An 18,989-nucleotide genomic window follows, 5' to 3' on the forward strand; every position below is an offset into this window, starting at 1 on the left:
CTGGGATCATTGAGGAGATTGAGGATGCAAGCCCCACTGCCCACCTACATTCCCCCTACATATCCCTAAGCAGCCTGCATGCGGATGCCACACAGGGGCAGTTAGAGGACGAGGATTGGCCAGCCACCCCATCCCCGCTGCCGGAGGTGAGCAGCCCAAAGGGTATACCAATGCCATTAGTCATGACCCAGAGGAATCAACAGACCCTGGATGAGATTGTCACCCGGCAGCAGCAACTATCCTCGCTCCTCAATGAGCACGTTGCAGAGTGTGGGCGGGGCAAGGGATGCAATGGAGAGATGTGCAGACAGAGTCACGGCTGCCATTGAGTCCTCCACAAAGGACATCTGCACAGAACTCGCCGCTGTGCGGCACGTAATCTCAGAACTGGTGCAGACCATTCGGGACATGCGTCCAAATGTGCATGCAGGAACCTCCTCGTCAACCAGCTCGGCACAGAGCAGCCCCATCCGACGATCAGGGAGGAACCTGCGCAGCACGGGCAGGTGTGCCACGGGGGCCAGGGGAGGGGACTGTCATTAGTGGCTGGATAGTGGAGAATTACTGCATCACGCACTGCTGCACAGACTTACTCACACCTTCGTAGGGATTCCAGGGGGGAGTGGGTGTGTTGGGGTATTCAGGGGGGAGGGGGGAGTGGGTGTGTCATACCTTTTCACAATCATAATACACTTTTTCGTTTAGCACAAATCAAATGTGTGGACATTGCTCATTGCGTATGTGTGCTTTATTGTTGTACAGTCCACAGTGTGCATGTCCCAGACACGCACAGTGCCCCAAGTGCCGTCTCCATGTTACACGCACACGCCGTGGGTGCTAGAAGCATTGGTCAATGAGATTCTGACGCATTTCACGCCCCTCCTGTGCATCGCTGCCTCCTTGAGGTGCTGCCCCATCCCCACCCTCATCATCCTCATCCTCATTGTCAGGTGGTTGCAGTTCTGCGTCAGGGGGCAGGGGCACATTTCGTCTGACGCACATATTGTGTAGCATGACACATGCCATGACGATCTTCGCAACCTTCTCATGGCGGTACAGGAGTGCCCCGCCAGACCTGCTGAGGCAGCGGAAACGTGCCTTCAGTAGGCCGAATGCCTGCTCAATCACCACACGGGTACGTGCATGGGCACGGTTGAAGTCCTCCTCATGCTGGTTCTGTGGTTTCCGGACTGGTGTAAGGAGTCACCTCTTCAGGGGATAGCCTGCATCACCTGTAAGTGGGCAACAATGTATGTGTCAGGGATGACACCTTCATTCCCATGTTAGGGCTGCTTAGGTCAGGCATCATGTATACAGTTGTCAGATGACGCAAGTGCTGCCTCAGGGTATGATCTGGCTACTGCTAGTCGCAGCCAGGTGAAGTATGCATCATTCCCCCCCCCCTTTCTGCCAGGTGAAGTATGCATCATTCCCCCCCCCTTTCTGCCAGGTGAAGTATGCATCATTCCCCCCCCCTTTCTGCCAGGTGAAGTATGCATCATTCCCCCCCCCCCCTTTCTGCCAGGTGAAGTATGCATCATCCCCCCCTCTTTCTGCCAGGTGAAGTATGCATCATCCCCCCCCCCCTTTCTGCCAGGTGAAGTATGCATCATTCCCCCCCACCCTTTCTGCCAGGTGAAGTATGCATTGGTACGTCGATCACCTGCCCACTTCACATTTCCATGCTCATGACATAAGACTCACCGAGTAGCCAGGATCTTGGGCCTGCATGTCGCTCCATGTAGCGTGGTATTGTGGAGTTCCTCAGGACCATTGAATCATGGGTTGATCCGGGGAATCGGGCACAACAATGTGTGAAGATCCTGTTGGAGTCACAGACCATTTGCACGTTGATTGAGTGAAATAGTTTACGGTTGCGGTACGCTACCTCCATGGCATGTGGGACCACCAATTCCACATGGGTGCAGTCGATGGCACCAATGCAATCAGGTATGCCAGCTAGTGCATGGAAACCCACTTTGGTGTTAGCAATCTCCTGGGCAGACCGTGGCAATGAGATGTGGTCGTCTGTGTGCTTGAGGAGGGCATCGAGCACTTGGATCAGTGTACGTGAGAATAATGGTTGTGATATGCCATGCAAGTGCCCCACTGTGTGCTGGTAGGTGCCTGTGGCCAGGAAGTGGAGCACGGACACTACCTTCAGTAGGGGGGGGGATGGCGGTGGGTGTTTCAATCATGCTGACGATGTCGTTGTGTATCATGTCCACAATGGTGGTGATGGTGTCCCGGTCCAGTCGGTACAGGGTGTGGATCTGCTCAGCGCTGAGGTTGAATGGACTGGCTCTGATGCGTGGGATTGGGGGCTGCCTACGTGGTGCCACTGGCTGTGCTGGTGGGGCTTGCTGGCCCTGCCTTGCCCTCCTTCTCCTCCTGCGTCTCCTCTGTGCAGCCTGTTGTTGTTGTTGTAGTAGTTGAAGTTGTAGCACTTGCATTGCTATCAGGTCCTCCAGCCCCAACATTGCTAGTCCTATTGGTATCATTGTGGAGTGTGACTGGGTCTGGGAAGGGGTTGGGTGTGCTCTTTTTCTACTTCCTGAGTCTGTATTGCCTCCACCTGTGCGGATTCTGTGCACCTGCGGCAGCTGGATTCACTGCACAAGGCCCTTTACGGTTGGTTCGCGATGGCGTAATTAGCACCATGGCGGTAAGGTACTTAACGGGCTGGGTGATGGCGTTAGGTGCATGTCCGCTTGGGTCGGCATTCGCGTACTTTTGCGCCATGCCGGTAATTACGGTGTGGGAGGGTGCGTGCATGCGTCCTTGGTGCAGTTAGCGGCAGCGTTAACTACGATGCCGCTAATGGCATCGTAGTTAACGGTCACGGGTTATGATCGGACCTAGCGGAAAACAATGGCGGTAAAAATTTACCGCCATCGTTTTTCACTTAGCACCAGGGTCGTAATGAGGGCCAGCAAGTGGATTTGAAGAATGAATCTGGATGGGACTTCCCAACGTGATCCAGAAATGGGGACTACCGAGGAGCTCTGCATCACCCAACCTACCCTTTCACCCGACGGCACAAGGACGCCTGTACGGATCACCCGGCAGTCTCTAGTCCAATTCTATCCCGACGAAACGAGGACGCCTAGCGACCTAAGTGCCAAATGTGACAGTCTCTAGTCCGGGCGCAAGAACTGGGTAATGCAGGTTCACTCAAGGTAATGCGGGTATGGATCGGTCTTGGGTTCCAGAGGCAAGGCAAATGATGAGAAGATTAGTGTGAAGTCAGCGACTTGCGAGCAGTGTAGTGATGTTTGTATCAGGATACAAGGCAGGTGAGGAAGTTCCGGAGTCGGCAACGTGCGGGCAATGACGAAGTAGTAAAATCAGGAGGCAAAGCTGGTCAGGTAACTTTCCGGAGTCGGCAGCGTGCAAGCAGAGTATAGGTTTGAATCAGGAGGCAAGGCAGGTCAGGTATTGCAGGCCGTGGTCGGTAAGGAGGAAATCAGGCAAGAGGGATTTGGGTAAACTGGAACAAGGAGTAAGAGAAAGAATACAGGACAAACGTGAGCTACGATCAAACAATCAGAAGCAGCGAGTGTGGCAACCGGGAAGCGTTATAATGGGCGGCCGCAACCTCGCGTGACTCCTCCTTTCTGAAACGCGATAGAGTTGCTTGTGGAGAGGACGCCAGAGTTGCCATGGTAACATGGCCGCGTGAGTTCCGCAACGCTGAAAACGGGTGTTGATCGTTGCAGAACCTTCACATGAGCGTTTCTAGGTTGCTTGAGAGAAGGTAGGCGTTGTCTCGGGGTAATCCTGACAGAAGGACATCCCATGGAATAAATGAACTGTTGTATTGTTCTATAAGGAAAAGCAGAGACTTTAGGAAAATACATTTCCTGGGATGAACAGTATATAGACAGAGAAAATATAACTTGGGGAATCAAAGCGTGCCAAGTGGAAAGGCTGATCCTTTTAGGATTTAAGTTTTCTTTTTGAAGCAATAAGACTTAAAATAAGGAACCTGGGGAAATAAGATGATCCCTGGAATTGTGACCATTGTGCATTGGAAACCTTTTTGTTGGATTTGAACTTTAAGTTTTGAACTTGAACAGTTGAGCACTTGGAAACTGCAATAGTCAATTCCCTACACATAGATATTGATATTTTTATTCTATTGTGCTCGTACACAAGTGTTTCAGAGCACGGCAAGGGAGGAGAACAGGGGAGAACAAAACAACAATCTTACTAGGCCTGGTAACATTGAGAAAGCACCAGTGCATGGGAGAGGGGAAAAGTGCATGGAAAGGGGGAGAAGTGGAGAGTGCGGAGCAAAGGAGAAACAGATAAATAATGATAAATAAATAATCAAGGCAACAAACAGTGGTAGTGCAGCCAGCAATTGGCAAGTGCTGGGTTTAAGGCAGCAGACAGGGTAGGTCTGATAAGTGCAGGAAGAAAAAGGGGGGGGGGGGGGTTGTATGGGTACAGATACAGACCCCAGTGCAAGGGGTGGCCCGGAGGCAGTGCGGGAGGGTGTCAGGGTGAGCATGTACCTGGGCCCAAAGGACAGAGGGTGGCCAGGTGCACAGTGCCAAGAGAGAACAGATAAGCAGGGGAGAGGGGGAGCAAAGGCAGAAGCAAAGAGGAAGGTCTTGAGGTGCTTCCGGAACCAGAGATGGTTCTCCTCAAGTTTTAGAGTGGCAGAGAGGCTGTTCCAGAGGGAGGCCCCAGCTGAAGACAGAGCTACCCCCAGCTAGTTTCTTTGAAATGCCAATGATGACCAGAGCCAGACATGCTTTCAGGTTTTCTGAAGCTTCTGTCATCATCAGTGCCATCCTCTTCCTGAGGCCCAGCACATAGTCAGTGACTCTCACTGGCTGTAAGGGAAGGAGCACTCTCCAACCCTTCCTTGATCAGGGCCAAAGGGCCTCTGACTGGATGACCATAAAGAAGTATAAAGGAGCTAAAACCAACCCCTTTATAAGCAAAGAGAAGGCATGGCAGTAGAAGATCCCACTTTTTTCTAAGGGGTTCCTCTAAAGCACCTATCATGCTCTTCATAGTACGGTTAAACCTCTCCACCACCCATTGGTTTGGGGATGGTAGGCTGTTAAGAACTTGCAAGTCACTCTACAGTTCTTCCACATGGTCTGCATGTAGTGGGACATAAAGTTTGATCCTCTGTCAGAGATGACTTCCTTAGGAAAACATACCCTGGTAAAAATACCAAGGAGGGCCTTAGCCACTGCATGGGCAGTAACAGTTCTCATAGGTATAGCCTCAGGATACCTGTAGCATGGTCTATCACAACCAATATAGATCGGTTGCCTGAGGAAGTTGAAGGGTCTAGGGGACCAACAATGTCAATCCCCACCCTCTCAAAAGGGGCTCCTACCACAGGGAGGGGCACTAAAGGTGCCACATTCTTGGCTCTATTCTTGCCAGAAGTCTGAAAAGTGTGGCAGCTCCTACAGAAGTTAATCTACATCAGCCCCCCCATCTTGGGCCAGTAGAAGTACAGAGATAGCCTTTCTTTGGTCCTCTTGAAACTCAAGTGACCAGCCAAAGAGATCTCATGTGCCAACTGTAGGATCTTTTTTGTCTCACCTCCTGGGGCACTACCAGTCTCCTGTAGTCCCCTGGGGTAGATTCAGTAGGTTCACTGTAGAGGAGGCCATCCTAGTAAAGCCTATGCTTCCCTGGTGCAGACCTTCTAGAGAGGGACACTCTTTGTCCTCTGCTAAGTCTGCCCTAGGGGGTCCACCTTCTGCAAGTAAAGTCTGCAGCTCATGATGATCTCTGGGATCCAGATCTCCAATACAGGTACGGTTTTCTTCCAGCTCTGTGTCACCGGTAGCCGATTCCACAGAATTTGGTTGGTCCTCCCACGCAGCATCAGCTGGGGAAGGGTGTTAAGATGGATTTCTGAACTCGGACCTGGAGGGGCAGAGGTTCAGAAGGCCAGCCTAGTTTCTTGGAACAGGGTAACCTCTGGACAAGCCAGACCAATCAGGGTAGCGATGGCGGCGGTCAAGACTAAGTCTCAAGAAGGGTGAGGGTGACTCAAATACCTCAATGAGCACACAAAGCAAGGACACTTACAAATTACTCCAGACAGGTGTTATATTAAAAATATTGTAACACTCACCTGGTATCCACAGGGACGTCACTCAGCCTGTTCTGACCTCTTACTACCTCGAACCCTTCCCTGGAGGCTATTCGACTGGAGACTGGGCCTGAAACACAGGATTGGTAGAGTTTAACGCCCTATTATCTCTGTGTGCTTGAACCCCTTCATCCCCGGGGTCCAACCCTTCCCTTTGATCCACAGCTCACCTTGTTTTCTTGGATAGTGTGCTCTCCGTCCTGCTTTCAGCGCAGGGGCGCGTTGATTGATGCAGGCTCGTTGCTGCCTAGTTACTTCACTGGCAAGAGTCCGACAGGTAAGTACAATGAGACTTTCGAACAGTTCTCTAACTTTGTTCCTTTCCTTCCTCAGATGATGGCCGACGTCCGGGGATGGTGGCGTGCTGCTGAGATGAGTAGCGCTGAAGGCGAGTGAGAGCGCGATGCGCGATGCACCCCTTTCATATTTGTATTGAACTGAGTTCTTTTTCTGTGTCTTTTAGGTGCCGCAACGTTTTCAGCGTGGATGCCGGTTATGAAGAACAAATGCGGTGGGTAAGCGCGGTATGCAGCACCTCTAGAAGTTCCGGAGACAGAGTTCCCCTAGAGCGGCTGGGATTCAGGTAAGCGTTTGAACCGCGTACAGTATTTAAAAATAAGCGAAGATTTGCAGAATGCTTACTAATGCCTTTTTTTCTGTTCTTTTCCCTTTTCCTTACGAAGTGGCGTGCTGGGATGGGAATGACAACCCCGAAGATGCCCGCAGAACAGAAGGAGCGATGAATGATGGGCAGAAGCGAGGTAAGGCTGTTCCTAACAGTGTTCTGGCAGGAGCTGAGTGCAGAAGAAAGATGCAGGCCTACTGGAGACCGATCCGAACACGGTGAGTGTCACGCTGCAGGTGCAGAAAAACGCAAAGCATGTTTCTCAGCCTGGGTGTGGCTTAAATAGTCTCTGGGTATCCCAGGTGTCTCTGGGCTGAACCACACCCAAAAGACTAGACCGCACATGCAGTTCTGGGAACCGAAATATGTGGGGGCATAAATCTTGTCCCCATCAATGCACTAAAAGTCCAATCCCCAATGTTATCCTATGGGAGTGAGTGAGTCTGGTGCCACAAGCGCCAAGTCTGACTCCAAGTGGGTCTTTGGAGGGATGGAGAGGCCCTTGAGGGCCATGTAGGTGATCGTGGCCTGGCTCCATCCTGACATCTTGGAGAGCTGGGGACATGAGAGGCAGGAATCATGACAGCACCCCCCCCCCCCCCCCCCCCCAAGGCCCTTCTCAAGGTGGCTCTTTTGTCTGGTCCTGGTTTGGTTGGATGGTTTTGATGAAATCGTCTAAGCAAGCGAGGTGCATGGATGTACTCACAAGGCTCCCATGTCCTGTTTTGTGGACCATACCCCTTCCAGTCTACTAAATAGTATAATTTGGATCTGATGTACTTTGAATCTAGGATGTCCTTGACTTCGAATTCTGGCTCCCCGGCGACTACTACTGGCTGCGGTGGCGTTGCTACCCGGGTCCCAGGTTGAACAGGTTTAAGGAGAGACACGTGGAACACAGGATGAATCTGCATGTTGACGGCAAAGCTAGTCTGACCGCCACAGGATTTATCACGGAGGTGACGGTGAATGGACCCAGGCATCTTGGACGGAAAGTTCGGGCTCCTTTAAAAGACACGTGTTTAGACGCCAGCCAGACTTTGTCTCCCACTTGGTAGTCGGGGGCCTTTGATCTGCATTGATCAGCAAACTTCTTTTGCCGATTCTTAGCATGAAGTAGGTGTTCAGCTGCCCTTTTAAAGGTTTGAGAAATGATCGTGTGCAAGGTTGACTGCTGGCATTTCCAGGGTTGTAGGAACGTCCAACTCAGAAGTACCTGGGTGCCTGCCATACATGGTATAAAAGGGTGTCTGCCCAGTGCTGGTGTGTAGGGAATTATTATAAGCATATTCAGCTATCCATAATAGGTCGAACCAGCTTCCTTCAGCTTTGTGTAACATGCAACGCAGATACTGCTCGAGCGTCTGATTTGTCCTCTCAGTTTGACCATCCGTTTGGGGATGGTGACTGGTGGATAGCCGGATGTCTATCTGGGCCATAGAGCAGCATTTTCTCCAGAAGTTAGATACGAATTGAGTACCTCGGTCTGAGACCAAAACTGAAGGAAACCCATGGAGCCGTACGATGCCTTCAAGAAATACCTTTGCCAGAGAGGAAGCATTTGGGAGCCCCTTAAGAGGAATGAAATGTGCCATTTTTGAAAATAGGTCCACAACCACAAGAATAGTGTTAAACCCTTGACTGGGTGGTAAGTCAATAATAAAATTGAGGGACAACGTGTGCCAGGGTGCTGGTGGGATTTCCAATGGTTGTAATAGCCCAGCCGGTTTCTGCTTGGATGACTTGTTTTGAGCACACACTCCACAAGATAGGATGAATTGGATAATGTCTTTATGCCATGTGGGCCACCAATAATTTCGTTTTACCTTGGCTAAGGTTTTAGCGATTCCGGGGTGGCCCTCGATCAAGGAATCATGATAACTGGGCATGACTTGTTCTCGTAGTTCTTGGTTTGGTAAGAATAAACGATTCCTGAAGTAGGGCAACTGATCTTTTATCATGTAATGTTCTCCTTGTGCACTCCACGCTTGTAATTGCTCCGGACTCATCAGGTTTTGGATTTCTTGATGTAATTCTTTCTGAGTTATGGTTGCTGTGATTCCTAGGAGACTGTCACTCGGGATGATTGCTATTGGGTCAGGGGTCTGATACCCTTGCTCTTCTACCCCCATACGGGAAAGGGCATCGGCCTTCCCGTTTTTCACCCCTGGTCGAAATATAATCACGTAGTCATATTCAGCAAAAAAAGAGCCCAACGTAGTTGTCGTGAGGATTGGGCCTTTGCCGTTTTTAGATACTGGAGGTTCCGGTGGTCAGCTATTACAGTGATTGTGTGGCTGGCGCCCAAGAGGTAGTACTGCCATGCCTTAAAGGCTGAATTAATGGCCAGGAGTTCTTTGTCTGCGATAGCGTAATTGAGTTCAGGGCGTGTGAATTTACGCGACCAGAAGGCAACAGGGTGTAACTGGCCCGTTTCGGCGTCCTTTTGCCATGCTTGAGGCGTCAGTTTCCACCAGGTATGGGAGATCAGGGCGAGGGTGGCGTAAGATTGGGGCAGATGTGAATCTTGCTTTGAGTTCCTGGAAAGCCTCATCGGCTTCTGTTGTCCACTGGAACTTTTTGTTGCTTCTCCTTAGTAATGACGTGATGGGATGCACGATTTGCAAAAATCCTGGGATGAACCAGCGGTAAAAGTTTGCAAAACCCAACCTTCTTTAAACCCCCTTGAATGAATTTGGGGGTGGCCAGTTCAGGATAGCATCTACCTTGTGTACATCGATTCGGATTCCATTCGGGCTGAGAATAAAGCCCAGGAATTCCACCTCGGAGACTTGGAATGAGCACTTTTCGAGCTTAGCGTAGAGCTGGTGTTGACAGAGTTTCTCCAATACGGATCGGACGTGTTTAACGTGGTCCTGCTTTGATGCGGCATATGGGATACATTACTCACCGTAATCGTATTTCTGATGCTTGTATCTGCTTAGATTCAAATGCTGTGCATAGGCCGACATCTAGTGGGAGCTGCGGAGTATTACAGTTGTTTTTTTTTCAAAACTCGGAAAAAGGGCGTCGACACAGGGCGTGCCAGTAATACTATCCCTAGTGTGAGCTCCACTGTACCCATGATCCCTCACGCGTCTAGGACCCTGACATTGTATTTTTTCTGACATGAGGTAGCATAAGGAGTAGCGTGAGTACAGATAATCCAAGCAGATAGAAAGGTAAGATTACAAGCATCCATGTGCCTTCTCTCAGAGGGGAGGAAGGGTGGGTCGCATGTGAATCTAAGCAGATACAAGCATCAGAAATACGATTACGGTGAGTAATGTATCCCTTCTGAGGCTTGTGGAATCTGCTTAGATCACATGCTGTGCATAGATTAGCGAGCAGTACCTGAAGGAGGTGGGATGTGAGAAGGGTCATGAGCAAATAAATGTCTTAGAACCGCGTGTCCCACTTGTGTATCTGTCTTGGAACGAGTGTCAATGCAGTAGTGCTGAGTAAAAGTGTGAATAGAGCTCCAAGTAGCTGCTTTGCAAATGGTGTCAAGGGGTACATTTGCAATGAAAGCCAGAGTGGCCCCAATGCTTCTTGTAGAATGGGCCCTAGGCGTGAAAGGCAGAGTCTTTTCAGAAAGTGAGCAGCACAGCTGGATACAGTTAATAATCCACTTAGAGATGGCACCTTTAGAGACGCGATCCCCCTCTCTGCCTGTAGCTACGGAGACAAACAGCTGATCTGTTTTCCTTAGCGGTCTGGTCTTGTTTACATAGTAGAGGACCGCCCTACACACATCTAGTGTGTGTAGTTTCACCTCAGCCGAGCTCTGTGGGTCTTGGAAGAAAGCCGGAAGCTCGATGGACTGGTTCACGTGGAATTTTGAAATAAACTTAGGTGAGAACCTAGGGTGTGTGCATAAAAACCAGCTTATCTTTATGGATAGTAAAGAAGGGATCTTGCACTGAAAGAGCCTGAAATTCACGGACTCTTCTTATAGATGTAATTGCTACTAAGAAGGCCGTTTTGTAAGTCAGGTGTTTGAGACTGCTTTTGTGCATGGGCTCGAATGGGGGGCCCATGAGCTTAGATAGCACCACGTTAAGGTCCCATCCTGGTGGTGGGTTTGAAATAGGAGGGTGAAGTCTCTTTACTCCTTCCATGAAGGCTTTAACTACTGGTACTTTCCACCACAACACCTTGTTATGGGAAGTGGTGTATGCTGACAGGGCTGCCAGGTGTACCTTCAGCGAGTTAAAAACTAGTCCTGCGTCCAGCAGGTGGAGCATGTATGTAACAATAGTGGAAGGAGTGCAATCAACTGGGTTGATTTGTTTATTCTGGCACCAGATAACGAATCTCTTCCATTTGTCAAAGTAGCAGTGCCTCGTGTTAGGTTTCCTAGATTCCTTTAGGATGTCCAAACACCTCTGTGGTAAATTGAGATGTCCGAACTCTATGACCTCAGGAGCCATGCTGCCAGGTTCATTGAGTTGAATTGAGGATGCACTATTTGACCTTGGTGCAGTAGGTTGTACCAGCCCAGAAGTTTGATGGGTTCGCACACCGCCAATCTGCGTAAGTGTGGGAACCACGGTTGTCTTGCCCACATGGGAGCAACTAGGACGAGCGTCATCGATTCTCTGTTCATCTTGTTGACCACCTTCCTGATTAGAGGAGTTGGTGGAAAAGCATACGCAAACATCTCTGACCAGTTCATCCACAGGGCGTTCCCCTGGGAGTCTGGTTGGGGGAACTTGGATGCAAATCCTGGGCATTGTCTGTTTTCACTTGTGGCGAATAGGTCTATAGTGGGGAAACCCCACTGAGAGAAGATATCTTCTACGACTTCTCTATGTAGACACCATTCGTGTTCCTCTGGGAGGGGGTCTCTGCTCAGAGCATCCGCTAGGGAATTGAGATCCCCTGGAACATGTTGCGATGACAGGAAGATGTTCCGTCCGAGTGCCCATATCCAGATTTTCTGGGCAAGCTTGGACAGATTTGGCGACCGAGTCCCTCCTTGCTTGTTCAGGTAGAACATGGCTGTAGTGCTGTCCGTCCGGATTTGCACTGACAGATTTAACAGGTAGGGCTTGAACGCTTGAAGTGCTCTGAATACTGCCAGAAGCTCTAACAGGTTGATGTGATTCTTGGCCACTGAGTGCGAGCAGAGACCGTGAGCTGTGTGGTGGAGATGGTGAGCTCCCCACCCCGTCAGGCATGCATCGGTTGTGACTACCGCCTGTATCTCGGGATCGTAAAAGGGTTTCCCCCTGGACAGATTCTCTCTTGTCCACCAGTGAAGGCTTTGTACAAGTGTTGGCGAAACGACCACTAGATCGTCCCACTGACCACTTGCCTGAGACCACTGTTTCGCCAACCATTCCTGCATGGGACGCATGCGCAGGCGCGCGTGGGGACCAGGTAAATACATGACGCCATCATGCCCAGCAAACTCATTGCTTTGCGTACCGTTATCTGGCGACCGGACTGATATTGCGGAATTTGCAGCAGTATATTCCGAATTCTTTCCTCGGAAGGAAATGTCAACCCCTCTTGAGTGTCTAGGATAGCTACTAGGAACTGTTTGGATGTGCTTGGCACCAGACTTGACTTTTTCTCGTTTATTGAGAAGCCCAATTCGAAGAGGAGGTCGATAGTCCTTTGAATGTTTGCTCTGCAAATTACTGGGGTCTCCCCCGTGATGAGCCAGTCGTCCAGGTAAGGGTACACTGGGATTGCCTCCCTGCGTAGGTGTGCTGCCGCCACCGCCAGTACCTTGGTGAATACCCTTGGAGCCGAAGCTATCCCGAAGGGCAGTACCTTGAACTGTTAGTGCCGACTGTCCACCTTGAAGCGCAAGTACTTTTTGTGCGCTGGGAACATGGAAATATGAAAATAGGCATCTTTCATGTCCAATGTTGCCATGTAATCCCCCTTTTTTAGGAGGGGATTACCTCCTGGAGAGTAGTCATGCGAAACTTTTGGGGCTTGACATACTTGTTTGCAAGCCGTAAGTCCAATACTGGGCGCATTGTCAAATCTTTTTTTGGCACAAGGAACTAAGTTGAATAAATACCCTTGTAGAATGGCTTCTGGGACGCTCCAACAGTTCTATGCAGTACCCTGCGGATACTGTGGACAGCACCCATCTGTCTGATGTGATCCCTTCCCAAGCTTGGGTGAAGTTGGAAATGCGTCCCCCTACTGGGGTTGCGTGAGAAGGGACCCTGAACAGAGCGTCACTGTTTTGGTGGAGGCGTGCCGCCTCCTCTACTGGGGCTGCCTCTACCTTTTCCGCGTCCTCTTTTATTACCCCTGCCGTAACCCTGGGTAGACTGTTGGTTATTATTGCTCCACGGTGTACCCTGCCCCTGGGAATAGTTAGATCCTCTCTGGGAATTTTGGCCGCGTGGGCGACGAAAATTGCCATTCCCTCTCTGATTAGGGGGTTTATTGGTTAGTTGGCCTAGGGATTTGAGTGTTTCATACTTGTCCTTGGCATTTCTCAGCACGTCCTCGACCGCCTTACCAAACAACAGATCCGGCTCCACCGGTTTATCTAACAATGATGCTTGGGTTTCAGCTTTGAATCCAGACTGCCTTAACCAAGCGTGTCTCTTGATAACAGTTCCTTCTGCTATCAATCTGCCGGCGTTATCCGCGGCATCAAGGTTGCCTTTAAAATGCAACCGGACACGGCTCTTCCCTCCGCCGAAACTCGTGCCAACTGGCTCTTTAAGGGTTCTGGGGCGGAGTCAATGAGTACCGCGACTTCTTCCCACTGATGGCAGTTGTAGCTGGCCAACAGAGTGGTGGAGTTGGCAATCCTTGCCTTGTAGGCGGAAGTGGAGGCTACTTTCCTGCCCAAACCATACAGTTTCTTGCTCTCCTTGTCGGGAGGAGCTTCGGACGATGACAAGGGTGTCCCAGCCCTCTTACGGGTGTTTTTAACAACCAGGGAGTCCGGCTTCAGATGCCCCCTTATATACAGTGGGTCTGATTGGGCTGCCCTGAAAAGTTTCTCAATCCTGGGGTTCACTGCTCTGGTGAGGTTAGGATTTACGAGTGAATGGTCCATTCTCCTCTGAATAGACTTCAGGATAGGGATGGCCTGAGCAACAGGCCTCCTTTCTCCCACTAACTCTTCGGCGAAGTCCCTCTCTTGAGCACCCTGGGTGTCAATGTGGAAATGTTCAGCTGCTCGAGACAGAACTTCATTCTGGAGAGGTTGGTTGTCGACAGGGGAGTCGGTAACCGGGGGTTCCTTCTCTACCGGGGAATCTACTCTGTAGGTTTCTGGGTCGTCCTCATCCTCTTCTTGGTCCTCATCATCCCCATAGTAGCCTGTACCAGTTTGTTCTTCCAACATGCCCAAATCTGGATCCTCACAAAAGGATGTCTCTTCTTGATACGGAGAGTAGGGCTGTACATAGAAGGGGTCCGAAGGCCATGCTGGGGTTTCAAACTGGGACTTTTTACTTGGAGGTATAGGATCCTTAGAGCCTGAGGGTGCTGACCCATCGGGAGTATAAGAGAGAAAGTGTTCAGGGTTTTTTGCGTAAAAATCTGCCAATGATGACATCCTTGACATGACCCTGTCTATGTCATCACTAGACCATTCTCTAGAACTGGGGATGACTCTTTCTGGAGATTTCTCTGATTTATCCTGACTAGACTTGGTGGTCTGAGTAGGGGTCTTTGTGATAGCAGAAGACTTGGACTTGTCTGTCTGTTTATGAGGAGTGGAGTGTCTTAAAGGTGTGGAAGTAGGCAGAGCCTGCTTCCTTTGTTGTTTTTCCCCCTCCCCGTGAGTGGAAGAGTGTTTTCCCTGTTTTTTCTCCCCTTCAGAGCGAGGTTCGGGGGTAGTGTCCCTATCCTTCGAGTGTGGAGGTAGGGGTTCGGGAGCCGCCGTAACGCGGTCTGCGGGTGCCGACTCCTGGAGTGCGGTCTGGGGATGGAAGTCGGCTTCGTCCTCTGACGATCGAACTTCCGTTACCTTGGGGAGCAAGGCACTCTTGGCAACAGTGGATGATTGCCTGGAGTTATGCGGCGATCTTGATCGAGAACGTCCAGAGGACGCCGATTCGGACCGTTCTCTATGTGCCTCTTTCCGAGAACTCGACGTGCGCGTCGAGTCCCGGTTGGACTTCATGTGCTTTGTGGAAGTGCTGTGGGAAGCGCTTGTGTCGCCGGGGGTCTTCCCCATAGTCGCCCTGCCGGACGACCTTCCGAGGTTAGGGACTTGCGCTCGGCTGTCTTTCGACACCATAATGCCCTCGCCGTCCGAAAGCACGGCGTCGCTGCCATCGCTGAAGGCGCCCTCCGCTGCCATGGCCTCTTGACGCCTGGCGTGGTGGGCCCAACACTTGATCCAACGGTCCTTAAGTGTTTTGGGTTTAAACCTACTACACGCTCTGCAGTTCGCCTCGGGGTGGTCCCTCGGCAAGCAGAGATTGCACGTGGCGTGCCTGCCGACCCAAGGGTATTTGCGGTTGCACTTGGGGCAGAATTGGAAAGGGGTACCCTCCATACGCACCTTGTGGCAGCAGGCTTGTAAGTGTAGGAATATATAAGAATGTACCTATATACCAAAAGAGTGTAGAGTATGTCCATCCCCCACTCTCCCTACTTGCAGGGCCAAGGCCAGCGGCCTTCCAAGGCCTGGGCCGAGGCCAGAGGCCTTCCTAGGCCCAAATCCGTCATGCAGCTGTCGACGGTCGAATTCTTCTCCGGGCCGGCGTCGAGTGTGGAAGTTCGGTGACTCGACGTTGGGGTGGAGAAATGGGTACATTTAACAATATTTAGCAAAAGTATGGCTAAGGTCAGGGAACTCCGCGAAATGCTTCCGACCAGTATGGCGGAAAAAAACAATCTGAGGGTCCTAGACGCGTGAGGGATCATGGGTACAGTGGACGTCACACTAGGGATAGTATTACTGGCACGCCCTGTGTCGACGCCCTTTTTCGAGTTTCGAAAAACAAACTGTAATACTCTGCAGCTTCCACTAGATGTCGGCCTATGCACAGCATGTGATCTAAGCAGATTCCACAAGCCTCAGAAACTGGGATATCGTCGATGTACACTAGAGCACAGACATCAATCAATTCCCGTAGGACATCGTTCATGAAGTATTGAAATGCAGCAGGTGCATTGCAAAGGCCAAAGGGCATTACTTGATATTCGTACAAGCCGTATTTCGTGCGAAAAGCGGTTTTCCATTCGTCCCCCTGTTTTACGCGAACAAGGTGATATGCCACCCTCAGGTCTAGTTTTGTGTAGATTTGGGCATCTTTGACTTGATCAAGCAATTCAGGGATCAGTGGCACGGGGTAACGATTTTTTACGGTAATCTGGTTCACTGCGCGATAGTCGATGCATGTTCTCAATTCCCCCTCCTTTTTCGGTACGAAGACTAGAGGACTGGCTGCTGCAGACCTCGAGGGACGGATGAACCCGTTGGCCAGGTATTGGTCAAGATATGCCTTCAGGTGCTGGTTTTCTGGTTCCGCGAGTGAGTAAATTCGCCCACAAGGGATTTGTGCGCCGGGTATCAGGTCGATTTGGCAATCGTATGGTCTATGCGGTGGCAGGGTATTAGCCTGTTCTTTCTGAAAGACATCTTGAAAGTCCTGATATTCACTTGGTAGGGTGTCAATTGCCACAGTCGCAAGCGTGGAGGTTCTGGTGCCTATTGGTTGTTTCTCTTGGCGATAACATGTGTGGGTGCAAGTCTCGGGAAAGGCCAATTCTTTTGCTCGCTAATCGATTCGAGGATTGTGAGCTACCAACTATGGCATTCCCAAAATCAACCGGAACTGTGGTGTCTTAATGAGGTCGAAAACGACAGATTCTTGGTGTCCATCCTGGCACAGAAGGGTTAAAGCTGCAGTGCTTTGGGATGCTGGAACAGAAGCTATTTCCATGCCGTCGACAGTAGTAACAGTGTCGGTGGTTGATTTAGGGCGTAACCGAAGCCCCATCTTTGCCGCAAGATCCTGGTCGATGTAATTCCCAACGGCGCCACTGTCTATGTACGCTCTTACTGCGTGCATCCGAGATGGTTGTTGGTGATTGATCAAGACCACAGATAGTGCAAAATGGGAGGTCTGTAGTTCACTTTCTTCGCTCGACAAGTGGATCCCTACACTTGCCGAGCTGGGGAGTTTTCCGATTCCTTGATGGTATCTTCCTTGTCCGTGGCCCCTAACGTCCTCCTCAGTGGCTTCACAGGGCATTCTTTAAGGAAATGACCTGACCTTCCACAGTACAGACATAACTGCTGCTGTCTCCTTTTTTCCCTTTCCACTTTAGTCAAGGGGGATCTGACCCCCCCCCCCCCGATTTGCATTGGTTCTCCTGAACCTTCTGTTGTTCGGGCAGTATTGTCCTTTGAACGCACATACATAGGGCGAGGGTCCGGTCTGGTTCGATCTGCTCTTCGGTCCTGCAACCTATGATCCAGTTGTACAACAAGGTCAATGAATTCTGAGCAGTCTTTCGGGGGGTTCACTACTTGTGCGAGAACATCCTTGAGCTCCCCCCGCAACCCCTGATGAAATAATGAGGTTCTCTTCTCCCCTGGCCATTCTGCTTCAACTACGAGTCTATTGAACGTGGCTATGTATGTTAATAGGTCTTGATTCCATTGGCGTAGGAACAGAAGTTTGTTGTCTAATGCCTGCCCATGACTACGACGGGCGAACAGCTTTTCCATCTCCTGCTGAAAGCCCCTGAAGTCATGCAGCAAAGGATCGTCTTGGGCCACAAAGGGTACAGACCAGTCCGCGGCACTACCACTCAGGTAGGATAGCACAAAAGCAACCCGTGATTGGTCATTCGGAAAGGCCCCTGGCCTACAAAGGAAGTGCAGGCGGCACTGGTTCATGAACGTTGCAAACCTCTTGGGATCCCCCGTAAATCTTTTGGGCGGGGCCAAGGGAACTGCCCCAGGAAGGGTTATCTGAACGGGATTGGCTGATGGCGCTGGTATCGAGGGCACGCTTCCCAGCAATGGTGCATGCCCTGCTTGTGACTGGAGAAGTTGCCGGCTTAAATCATCAGTGCGTTCTTTGGCTACTATCAGCTCTCTCCTCAGGGTGTTGGTCTCCTGCCTGGCTGCATGTACTTCGGAACGTAGCTGCCCCAACATGTGGGCTAACTGGTTGGTTTTTGACGTTTCCACGACGCCCAGGTGGATTTTGATGTGAGGCTTTGCGTTCTGTAATGCTCACCTGGTATCCACGGGGACGTCGGACTGTTCTGACCTCTTACGACCTCAAACCCTTCCCTGGAGGCTATTCGACTGGAGACTGGGCCTGAAACACAGGATTGGTAGAGTTTAACTCCCTATTGTCTCTGTGTGTTTGAACCCCTTCTTCCCCGGGGTCCAACCCTTCCCTTTGATCCACAGCTCACCTTGTTTTCTTGGATAGTGTGCTCTCCGTCCTGCTTTCAGTGCAGGGGCGCGTTGATTGATGCAGGCTCGTTGCTGCCCAGTTACTTCACTGGCAAGAGTCCGACAGGTAAGTATAATGAGTCTTTCGAACAGTTCTCCAACTTCGTTCCTTTCCTTCCTTAGATGATGGCCGGCGTCCGGGGATGGCGGAGTGCTGCTGAGATGAGTAGCGCTGAAGGTGAGTGAGAGCGCAATGCGCGATGCACCCCTTTCGTATTTGTATTGAACTGAGTTCTTTTTCTGTGTCTTTTAGGTGCCGCAACATTTTCAGCGTGGATGCCGGTTATGAAGAACAAATGCGGGGGTAAGCGCAGTATGCAGCGCCTGTAGATGTTTCCACGCTAACCTGGAGTGTCTTTTCCCTCTTGCAGATGGAGGAGAAGTTCCAGAGACAGAGTTCCCCCAGAGCGGCTGGGATTCAGGTAAGCGTTTGAAGCTCGTACAGTATTTAAAAATAAGCGAAGATTTGCAGAATGCTTACTAATGCCTTTTTTCTGTTCTTTTCCCTTTTCCTTAGGAAGCGGCGTTCCGGGATGGGAATGACACCCACGAAGATGCCAGCAGAACAGAAGGAGCGATGAATTATGGGCAGAAGCGCCGCAAGGTAAGGCTGTTCCTAACGGTGTTCTTGTTCTTGCAGGAGCTGAGCGCAGAAGAAAGATGCAGGCCTACTGGAGACCGATCCGAACACAGTGAGTGTCACACTGCAGGTGCAGAAAACGCAAAGCATGTTTCTCAGCCTGGGTGTAGCTTAAATATTCTCTGGGTATCCCAGGTGTCTGTAGGCTGAACCACACCCAAAGGACTAGACC

At 50.7% G+C, this 18,989-nt stretch overlaps 1 protein-coding gene across 5 annotated transcripts in view; it reads right to left on the reverse strand.

Moving 5' to 3' along the window:
• MSANTD3 (Myb/SANT DNA binding domain containing 3) overlaps window positions 1-18,989 on the reverse strand; it is a 345,465-nt gene that overhangs the window by 286,597 nt on the left and 39,879 nt on the right. The gene's annotated exons all lie outside the window — the stretch shown is intronic.

Source organism: Ambystoma mexicanum, chromosome 5q (genome assembly GCF_040938575.1).
Source record: "Ambystoma mexicanum isolate Mex_15411 chromosome 5q, UKY_AmexF1_1, whole genome shotgun sequence".
Taxonomy (NCBI): domain Eukaryota; kingdom Metazoa; phylum Chordata; class Amphibia; order Caudata; family Ambystomatidae; genus Ambystoma; species Ambystoma mexicanum.